The following is a 12021-nucleotide window of genomic DNA, read 5'->3' as shown; positions in this document are numbered from 1 at the left end:
TGGACTTTATATGTGAGGTATGATACAACCTTGGTGACAATGAAAGCCCATGTTTTCTTGGCAGTTAATTGTTTTGAGTGGTGGGTAGTAAGATCATCACCTTGACGCCAACCTGGAAGGTGCACACTATGGCGTCTTTGTTATAGGCCTTCTAATGCCATGCCTGTGTGGCTTGAAAATTGGTCTTGACAAGGCTCTGTGCCATGCCCATATATTCCCCTGTATGTTTGCACCATCAGTTGGTTACTGGGCTGTCAGCTTGCTGGCCCTTCCAAATCTTCTCTCATGAGTTCTAGTATTTTGCTGGGATTATGGCCATCTACTAGTTCAAATGGGAAAAAGACAGTGGAGGATTTAGGCGTTTTTCGAATAGCAAACATGGCCCATGGTATTAAGTCATTCAAGTTCCTCCCATCCTCTGCAACCAGCTTTCTCAGGACATGCTTCACGTTCTGGTTACATCGTTTTACCAGGCCGTCCATTTAGGGGTGGTAGAGAGAGGCTCTAAGAGTCTTGATGTTCATCAGGTCTTTCATGTCTCCCATCAGTCTGGACATGAAGTGGCTACCCTGGTCAATAAGAATTTCTGCAAGTAAGGCCAGTCTCATGAAAAATCTTATCAAGACTTTAAGGATGGCCTTGGTGTGGTTACTTCTTCATGAAAAAGCTTCTGGATATTTGGTAGCATAATCAAGTATTACCAGACCATATGTATTCCCTGATCTTGAATGCTCGAGGGGTCCCACAATATCCATTCAAATTCTGTAGAAGGGGACCTCAATGATGGGTAAGAGTTAAAGCGGAGCTCTGGTTACAACAGCTGGAGCTGTCTCTTGGAAAATCGGCCAGGTTGCACAGAATTGATTGACTTCTGCATACACTCCTGGCCACTAGAATCTGCTTAACAATGTCCTTTGAGTTTTCTCCAAGCCCAGGAGTCCTGCCGTTAAGTTGGAGTGGGCCAGTTCCAACACAACCTTTCAGAACTGATAAAAGATCGTTTTTTGCCCCTTTGCATTCACATCTACGCAGTCCAGGACTCCCCTCTTGTCCACACACAAAGTGGGCAGTCTTAAGCTCTCAGCTTTGGATACCAGATGACTCCAGGCTTGTGCCAGAAGCGCATTCATCCCATGTGCTTCAGTAAACTCTAGTAAGGTTGTCCCAGAGACTGCTTTGGTTTTGGAGTCCCCCAGCCTGTGCATCATTCATCTTCCCAGATCTGCCATCAGCTCTTTCCATCTTGACTAGCTCTCCTGAAACTCATGTACATGTATCAAGATTTTCTCACAAATCAGTTGAGCTATTGGTTGGCCTGACTAGGTGATATGGGCAACATCTGAGAGGTAGAATAGCACTATCTTCACTTACCCTCCGTAGTACCCATCAATGACTCTTGCTCCCGTGTATAAGGAGTGTTTGTGCCATTCTTGACCAGGGCCTCGCCCCGTGGGAGAATTGTCACCCCCTCATTGTCATACAAACTGCACTCTATGGCTCTGGGCATTGTTCTTGTGGGGACATGGGCCATCCTACCCCCAGCATCAACCTTAGCTGTGGGTGACCTGTGTATCAGGGACTGATGAATCCCACGATAACACCCTGTGTCACAGATGGTCTCAAGAGCACACTCACTACCAGATGAGGTTCAAGGGTTTGTATTTTATATTCAGTAACAGGCCTAGTGGCTGTCCCTCTCTTTGTAACCTAATGATGCACAGTCCCACCCTAGCCCTTGCTTCACTCGTCCCTGGAATGGCATTAGTGATTGTAATCCTTATCTAAAAACGATCTGTTATAGAGAAACCCCTCAATGCTCACACCAGAAAAAATACAACCCACTAGGGAAAAAGGCCCAGCACACCTCTTGCAAGGAGAACCATGTTTTCTTTCCACAAAAATAGGAATGCACCAGCAAAGAACTTTGCTGCCACAGAATGTTCTGGCAAAATCAGTACGGGCAACACTTTATGAATAAAGGCACACCGCGTCATCAGTGATGTAAGTTACATAATGTACAAATCCCTATACATAGGCTACCTGCTGCATAGGGGATGCCAGGCCATTGGTCCTAGCGCCGTCTGTCCATCTTCTTCCATGTGGGCTCCTCCTTGTGCATCATCAGTTACAAAGATACAAGTAATTGGCAATTCTGCAAAGAAAAACAATACATGTCTAATCTAATGTGCACATGGTACTGTAGACAAGGGCTAAGAGAATACTTTGAGGCCATTGCTTTGCAGACACTAACTCAATTCCAGACATGTCAGCGCCCACCCAAAGCTCCCCACCCTCATTTTAGCTATGTTGTTTTACCCCTCCCGGGACCTCAAAGCACAAATCACGTGACCTATGGTGAAGGCAACTGGTCCCTGCTTTCTGATCTTTCCTGATTCCTAACAGTTTTATGGTTGGTGGTTTGGTACTGACTGGTACCTTGGAATGCTGGGGGTCTTGGGAGGTGGGCTTTTGGGTGCTATTTCTTAGAGCTGGGACAGGAAAGGTAGGAGGCTCATGCCCTCCTTCTCGTGGGATCACATTTCACAGAGAGCTCTCAACCCTCCCCTGCCCTTGCAGGGCGCATTCCTTTTGGGATATAAAATGTTGGCAACATGAAACAATGAAGGGTCTATGAATCTCTGCAACTCTCACTCACTCACTGGTGCCTAAGCTACAACCTATTACTGCATGCATACGCTTTATTTCTATATGTGTGGCTCAGGCCTGCGGCCCTGGTTCAGCACAAAGCTAGGCCTCGATTCCAATATGGCTGCTACTATCTATGATGGCGTTTAGTTTCCCATGTATACCAAAGCAAGAACGTACACCACCCTCCCCGCACTATGGCCCCTAGCGACACCCACTGGACCCTGTAACAATTGCCCCCCTTCTCAACAGTCCCCCCTTTCGTTAATACTACATTAACAAACTCTCATGTGGGCCCCTCATCCTTCTAACCCCTTCTTTCCCTTTCCAATCTTTTAGTTTCCAGTTATGGAGCTGACCCTTCCTTTGGTACCCATGCCTTAAATACAGACCTTAAACTTTCCCCTGTCTGTGCATACCGTTCAGGGGTACATGCCATGTATATACATCCTCTATCCCCTGCTAAATCTACCCAGTGTTCTGTGTAGTTCTGGGGGTCAGGTGGGGGAACTGTGGTGGTACCTGGCGTGTGAAGGCGTTGCTCTATTACAACCATGCATTGCTGGTTTGGGTCGTCAGTCTGAACTGCACTGTCTTTTATGCCGCGAAGTGCCTCTTGTACCCCAATTGAAACCATCATCATTGCACTGCTAGGCACTGCTTTAGCACAGCATCAAAGTCCCAGCTGCCAGGTGCAGAATATTATCAATACGAACAGGATCACAGGAACCAAAATCTTCACGATAGCCCCCATCCAGGATAGTGCCCAAGAAAAAAGGTAGTCAAACCAATCAGTCTCTTGTATGCCAGCCTCTGTTTGCATGTGAGTGCTGAGGACATGCAGGGCCCCTATTATATTCGTAAGGGACCCATTCTTTGCATCATTAAGAGGTACATATGTGCAACAAGAATCGAACATTTTTTTACAGACCCCTCCTTCCATTGCTGTGAGAAGGTCTAGCACGTATCTATTCTGCAGCGTCATCAGCCTGATTACGCGCATTTCCATCTTGATCGCGTTGATGCTGTGTCATTGGCCAGCTGGATCACTTCCGACGGCACGATCTGGAGCAATTTGGCATTCGCAGCCGTCTGCACTCCTGGTAAAAGTAATGAGGCAACAAAAAAAATCTTCTTTTCTGTAGACTCGATATTGATCTGGTATTTCTTCAACCAATTTTGAAGAATCTTGCAATAGGTAGTTCGACCTTCTGCGCAATTTATCTTTTTTCTCCTTCTCTGGCAGGATACATAATATGGGCTTCTAGCGTGGCACTGTGGTGTGGGTGTCGGACACTGGTGCAGATGGTGGGGCTGACGAGCCACCTGGTCCCACTATCAAATGTTCGTCAGGGACCACCAGGAGTGCTGTGTGTAGCGAGGCCAGCAAGCAGGTGCTCCTCCATAATGGCAGGAGGTGCAGGAATGCCTGCGGGCCACACACCCTGCAGTTGGCCATCACAGTTGCTGTTACTTTCTGGAGTCCTGGGATGTATACTGTCTTGTTGCATCTACTATTGGACCCCACAGAGATACTCCCTTCATTATAAAAACACAGTTCATATTCTTCCTGCTTTTGCACTTTCACTGGTTGCACATATGCAGCTCATGGTCTTTGAAGGCACTGCACCCTTTTAGGGTTTTGGGAACATTGTAGTTGATAAGGATCCATTACTTCTAGTCGCATGCTTCGTTACTGGAAAGTGCTTTGCAATGTGCACAAAGTCAGATGGAGTAAACATTGAGCCTCCACAATCGGAGTTTCCTGTGGTATTAATACCTTGGGGACCCCCGACAAATGTGGACTCGAGGAACACACATAACAATTTCCATTAACCTTCCTTTTTCCCACTGAGCTCATGTCTGCGTACCAAATATTACTTAACTCTGGATGGTGCATATCTTCTATTGCATCTAACCCAAGTCTTTGGTATTGATTGTATTTAGCCCTTCTAATTTGTCTTTTGAAATGCTTTGGCCCACCAAAATGTGGACCACTAGGAAAGATAGCATAATTTGCAATTATGTTAGAGAATGCATTAGGAAATAGTTGGGCCTCATTACAAGCCTGGCGGTCTGGAAATAAGGGTGCCAGTGGCAACGTACCGGCACAGTTTCTGGACCACCAGACTACAAGAATGGCTGCAGGGGCCGGTGCTCCTGGCAGGTCTGACCTGCCGGGAGCACCGGCCTCTGCAGGCATGGTTTTCACAGAAGCACCGGCACTATTAGGTTCCGTGTCCACATTCCCATGGAGTCCTATGTGACTTCACGTGAATGGCGACTTACACTTTCCGCTGCTTGGCATCCCGGCTCAACGCCACCTGGAATATACCGGTGGCACCAGGATATCAGGAGGTGGAATGGTGTTATGAGATCAGTGGCAACCCGCCGGTAGCACCGGAGGGTTACCGCCAACCTCGTAATGAGGCACAATGATAACATTAGCAAATTTGCAACATTCCCTGTACAGTGCTGTGTAACAAGTGTAAGAGTAACAGATGCATTAGGATTTGTGTCATGAACCACGGTTGCAGCGTTATTCATTTGCCTGAATCTTGTTCAGGCTCTAGGCCACAGCACACTCGCAGCCCTGGCACTCTGCTGCCTTTCTACTCAAGGTAAGCGTGTGCCCCTAAGGCCCCATTCTCATTATCAGCCTTGCGGGGAAAAGCATTTTGAAAGTGCTTCTGCGTGCGGTGTAAGCCTCCTTCCCTCTCCCCTTCCGGACCCGTCTCTGTTCCCTCCTCCATCCGGCCTCCCCTAGCCTGATTGGATAACTGCCGCTCTTAACCTAGCTTTCCCAGCGCAGCCCTCTGCCTGGGCAGCCCCTCCAGCTAAGGGCCCCAAAGCAAAGGGCGGCTTCCACAGTAGCAACTCCAGATAGTGTCTGCAGGTGTCAGCAGGGGAAGCAGCCACCCACAATCATTAACATAGTCCAAACTACCAAATACCCCCCAAACCCTCTGTGACACATACAACCAAATAGGCACTCTGGGCCATTTCACCTAGTTTTCGCTCAACGCACTGAACTCAAGAGGAGGACCAGCAATGCCCCCACCTGAGTCCCTGGGCACAGTGTCATACTTCAACCCCCAACAACAGCCAACAACAAAGGGGTTGAAAGGCATAATCCAAACCACAAAACAGCACTACCAGCCGACTGCAGTGACCAGACACGCCATACGGGGAACAAGCTGCCGTCAACCAGCATCAACGGATGAGGTAGGAACAGTGTTTCCAATTTTCCACAGATATTACTTTGTGAAACCTAGGCCTCCCTCCCACTATACAGGGCTCTCAAATCTAGGTGTATCTGCCATCTCTGCCTATTATATTGTGTAACCTACTGTATTGTGATACCTAGGCCATACCTGCCTATTATACTGTGAAACTTACTGCAGGGTGAAACCTAGGCCTCTCTCCCACTATACAGGGCTCCCAAATCTACATGCATCCCCATCACTGCCTATTATATTGTGTAACCTACTGTATTGTGAAACCTAGGCCATACCTGCCTGTTATACTGTGAAACTTACTGTAGTGTGAAACCTAGGCCTCTCTCCCACTATACAGGATTCTCAGTCCTGGGTGTGTTTCCCACTCACCCAAATTGTTTGTGAAACCTAGGCCTCTCTCCCACTACACAGGGTCCTCAATTCTAGGTGTATTCCCCTGCACCCACATTGTTTTGTGAAACCTAGCCTCTCCCGTGAAACTTGCCGACTGCCATAGGTCACCATGCCACACACTGGCCAAAGCAGAGCAGCACACTTGCGCACCAGTGGGCCCGATGAGATCCACCCCAGCGGTTCTCTACCTCCGCCAACACACAGCCCACTGCTCCACCATGGCACACCTTCAACATGTAACCCTCACACCTCACCTATCCCCCCTCCTCGCCAGACCAACCCCCCTCATCCCAACCCGCTATCCCCCCACGTTGATCCCGCTCTGCGCAATTAAGAATGGCAAGATGGAGAGAGGGAGCAAAGAACTGTGCTCCCCAGAACATACCGGATGACACAGCGAGGTGCATAAAATACCCTTCACACACCAGCCCGCCACCTCCCATCCACCCACACCTTTTGCTCACACAACCTACAATCAACAACATAGCACCTCCAACTCGCACTTCCCCAGCCTTAGCGCAACAAGAGCAGCGCTGGCCAAAACACAAGCTCAACAGCCCCTCCCACTCTCACCCACACCCCTACAACTGTCCAAAAGCCAAGGAAAGCCAGAGACCAAAAGCACTTTGTACCCCTCCTAGCATCGCCTATGCTCCAACACAGCTCGCAAACACTGCCACCACACTATAGGACCCAAACCTCCCCACCCACACTCAATCCGGTCCTATCCCTATACCCCTCTCCTCCCTTTCCCTCTTCTTCCACTCCAGTTGTTCCATTTTCTTTGCACTCCACCACCACCCCTGACCATGCCCCACCTGCCTCGTTGCCTGCCTTCGCGTCGGCCCCAACTGCCCCCTACAACCCTACCCATCCAGCACCCATAAGGGCATGCCACCAAATATCCTCCACTCTCATCAACGCCGGGTCAGTTTCCAAAAATAAATTCCATATCTCGGACCTCATAGATGAAAGCCCAGAAATCCTTTTCATTACCAAGACCTGGTTTTCCAATGACTACAAGCCCATCATGCACAAGTCCTTCCCACCTGGCTACAACCTCACTGTCTGGAACAGATCACGAAGGGGGAGGGGGACTCACGATATTACACAAACACCAATTCCAGCTAATAATCAAGGACACCTCCACCAACACCACAGGCTAAGAATCGCTCCTGGTAAAACTGCAACTTGCACCCTCCACCTCCCACAGTTTTCTACTCATCTACAGACCCCCCAGCTACAACAAAAAATTCCCAGACACACTTGGTGAAGCACCGGCCACCGACCTCATCCTACATCCAACACTTACCATCTTAGGGTATTTTGCGATATGGTTCGACTCACCCTCAAACCCTATGACCCGATCACTCACAGACAACCTAGAATCACTCAACCTGACATAATACATCTCCACACCCAGCCAACATGAGAGGTCACACCCATGATGCAATTTTCAGCACCACAAATATATCTACCCAGCCCCCCACCTCTATCATGGACTGATCACTCAGCAATTTACTTCTCCATTCCTCTGAGCACAGTCACTGGCGCTCAAGGCCACACACGACCACCGCCAACCACCCCCTCTCACATCCACACCACAACCAGTAAGGAAAGTGTCCCGCAAGGAGCATCCCTATCTCTCCTAATTTTCAACTTCGAACCTAAAAGCCTGCCTGCAATCATCAGCTTATACAATCTCACCTGCTACAACTATGCAGACAACACCCAGATCATCCTCAAAATCCCCAAATCTCAAGGCTCCGGCAGTCCGGACCTGTCGTCATGCCTCTCAGATATTGACCACTGGATGACGACCAACCACCTCATCCTCAATCCTGGGAAAACTGAAACCCTAGTTTGCAGGGAAACAGTCCTCCTCCCCCAACCGATTCCGTGGCCCAAACCACTAAGACAAGCACCAGCAATCTCTAATGTGGTAAAAAACCTTGGATGCACATTGGACTCAGACTTATCCCTCACCCAACACACCACTACCGTATCCAAAATCTGCTTCTTCCACCTATGGATTCTCAGGCATATTTTCCCTTACCTCACTATCCCCACCGCTTTTCGGCCATCAATTCCATCATCCTCTCCCGTCTAGATTACGCAAATTGCCTCTACCTTGGTGCCCTGGCATCTCAACTAAGGAAACTGCAAAGAATCCAAAACGTGGCAGCATGCCTGCTCATGAATCTATCTGCCAGAGAACACATCAGCCCCACACTAAAAGTCCTCCATTGGCTTCCGATTGGTCGGCACACTAACTTTAAAGCCATGCGCATCACCCACTGCACCGTCCACAACACCACAACAGAGTACCTTTGAGACAAAATCGTTCCCTACCAGTCCTCAAGGAATCTCAGATCTCGCACAGCATTTTCGCCTAGTGGTCCCACCTCACAACTCCTCCAGGCTGGGCGGATCCTACTGCACTGTCCAAGCGCCAATCATCTGGAACTACCTACCACTACACATTCGCAGCACTGAAAACCGCCTGAAATTCAGAAAGGCCCTAATTTCCTGGCTCTTCCCAATATCCCAATTAATCCTCCTCCCTCGAAACTACACGGCCGAACCCAACATCCCCTTACACCAATTACAACACAGAGGCCGGCAGCTTTTGCTGCGACTCATCCTGACATCTTGTCGCCCCATGCCCAACAACACAACATGCACAGCAACATTCCTACCTGACAAATATACAAGGTAAGCCAGCAGCCTTCGCTGAGGCACACCGGAATAAACTCAACTGCAATCACCGCTCAGCCCTCCCTCGAAACTAAACTACTGAACCCAACATCCCCTTACACCAATTACAACACAGAGGGCAGCAGCTTTTGCAGCGGCTCACATGACATACTGTCGCCCCATGCACAACAACTTCCCTACCTGACCAATACACCAGGGAAGCTGTTGCACACAGCAATAAACTCACCCGCCCTCACCACTAAGACCCTCGCATCAGAGAGACCGCGAATAATGAGACCGCGCCACCCGCACTGGACAAAGATCGCTCCAGCCAAACAACTTCGAAGCCTACGGTACATACACCTTACACCACATCTGTGGACACAACCGCCCACACCACTTAGACCCTTGCACCAGAGAGATCACGAATATTGAGACCACGCCACCACCCGCACTGGACAAAGATCGGTCCAGCCGAACAACGTCAAAGCCTACAGTACGTACACTTTGCACTATGTCTGTGGACACAGGCCACAGGCACGGCCAAACATCCATGCACCGTAGAATGCAGCTATGGCTATGCTCATCCAGTCTAGCAGCACATATAGCCATCCACACTGAAACACCTGACGTACCTCAACACCTCTGCCACTAGCATATAGCGACTAGCAACAAAAAGAAATCTGGTATAGCTGGCCACACATCGACTCTCTCAACAATAGCACTCAATCGCAAACCACCAACAGCGCCCACCCAGGTGCCTGAGCTTTTTGGGCTGCTTAGTTGAGTGTAGACAGCCACCCAAGTCATAAACTGGTGAAAATACACACATGCATCTCCTAATCTAAAACGTTTAGAATTTCCAGCACATTGACTACTGTCACCGAGAGCGTTCCAACCACAGAGCGCATTGAGGCCATACAAATTGGGAAAAAGCACTATATAAATAACCAAATACAATACAATACCATTTCAGTTATATTTGCAACATTGTCATGTGTTAAAGAACCCAAAGAGCCATTAGTAAAAGATCCATTAGTAATAGTTGCATTTCTTATCCCCCCTCTTTTTATATGACCACCGCATATAAAACTACACCCAAAATATATTCCTAATTCAAACACAGAAATAGCAGATATACTAGCTACCCAGTGCATTACACATATGTCTGTGGGTGAAAACACTGTTATAAGAGACTCATTTTGAAAACGAGAACGTTGCTTTTTACAGATGGAGTTATTGGGCCCTTGTACATCCATTGCAAAATAAATAAATGAAAGAGAGAGAGAAACAGTAGAGAGAGAGAAAGAATTGAGAGAGAGAGAAAGAATTCTAAGTGCAAACAATGCGTAGCAGCGTTTTTATGTATCACAGAGATAGGTTTGTTATACAACTTTGAAAAAATAAATAAAAAAAACATCAGGAAGGAATCATCAGTACCTCTGCAGCAACATGTGTTTCTCTAGAACTATCACCAGGGGAGTGTATCTACATGCAGCACTTAACCTGTACTACTAATACTTTTCTGAGTTTGGGTGGGGTGTGTGGCCTGGGGTGTCTTGTGAACATCAGAAAAATGCATGCAGTACTGCAACTCACGAACCTTAACCACAAGCGGAGTAGCATAGACGACCTAAAAAGGGGTTGTTGTACCTAGGCTTGCTAGACTGGCGAACAAAGTGCTTTGTAAAGATAAGATCTCCAGGGAAAACTGGAGAGGGAGGTGTTAGGCAGAAACCTGTGCAGCTCCCTTAGGGACCACTGCAAAAGATTTAGGACTACAGGTGGTTGGCAGTAAACCCAATTGGTAGCAGTCTGTACCACCCAGATTTACCTGGTAGCTGTGGCTGAGCAGTCAGACTTCTCTCAAGATGAGTTAGGCAGTATATAGAGTATACACAATAGGTACAGAGATACAGTAGCACAAGCAGAGCTTTGGTGTAAAAGTATATAATTATCTATTTAAAGACACACTTGTAAATTACACTAGCACACAAAGAGGTAAGTAAAATCAACACACAGTCACTATTATATATATACAACCCTAATTACTTATTAGACAAGTCTTAATGAGAAACACCACTTATTTTCAGACAGAGGTGAGCGCTTAACCTAAGATGGCACTCTAATAAGTTATTAAAAAAGGGAGGAAAAAAGGCAGAGTTATGAAAGCACACAAATGTCAATACTTTTGAAAGAACCACAGTGAGGCAGGTTAGGCAAAGTCCACTGGAGAGCAAGGAAGTTCAAATGCCAGGCCCACTCTTAGAGAGAGCAAGCGAAATGTGTCCAGGATCACACAGTGGGGTTATGCCGAAAGAGTCTTTGTAGAAAGTTCACAAAAGATTGAGATCAAGTCAGGAAAAGTTAGTTAACAGGTCCCAGTCTAGCCCAGGTTAGAAAGTCGAGGATTTACTGTCATCCCGAACGATCTGTCGCAAGGGAAGCCAGGCGGGACACCGTACCTGAAAGTGGGAAGAACGCTCCAGCGGGGGCATTTGTTCCTGGCAGCGATTGCAAGTCGGTGTTTCGTCCAGAGGAAGAGGAGGTCTCGACGTGGAGGAAAGCTGAAGGTCATTGCGCTGCCAGGGAAGAAACCAGCCGCAGAGTTTCCTGGTTACAAGGTACCACCCTTTTCTTCACGGTAGTGGTAAACTGTGGTATTCCGGTTGCCGGTGTGCTTGGCGCGGGGAAGGCGGCCACGAGATGGTCCAGGAAGGCAAAAAGACGGGCAAACGGGTTATCCCCACCAGTCAAAGGAAGAAGACTCTCCGGACTGGAGATCTCCTCTGTCGTCGGCAAAAGTGTTGAGATGGTTCAGCAGGGCTCCACCGGTGGTGTCGTCGTTGCAGGTCGGCTCGGCTTCTCCCTCATCGGATTCTTTAGGTCCTGTGGTGACTTCTGAAGTTCCAGTCCCCAAAGCCCTGCTTTTATGCAGAAAACCCCCATTCATTCAGCCTAGCTGTCACTCAAACATGCTAAGTGGTGAGCCGGGCGGCTCACCACTTGGGCCATTCACACAAGAGTGCGACTTGAGTTGCCGAGG

The sequence above is a fragment of the Ambystoma mexicanum genome, chromosome 11 (assembly GCF_040938575.1).
Source record: "Ambystoma mexicanum isolate Mex_15411 chromosome 11, UKY_AmexF1_1, whole genome shotgun sequence".
NCBI classification, from domain to species: Eukaryota; Metazoa; Chordata; class Amphibia; order Caudata; family Ambystomatidae; genus Ambystoma; species Ambystoma mexicanum.
The sequence above is the reverse complement of the archived record's forward strand: the minus strand, read 5'-3'. Positions refer to the sequence as shown.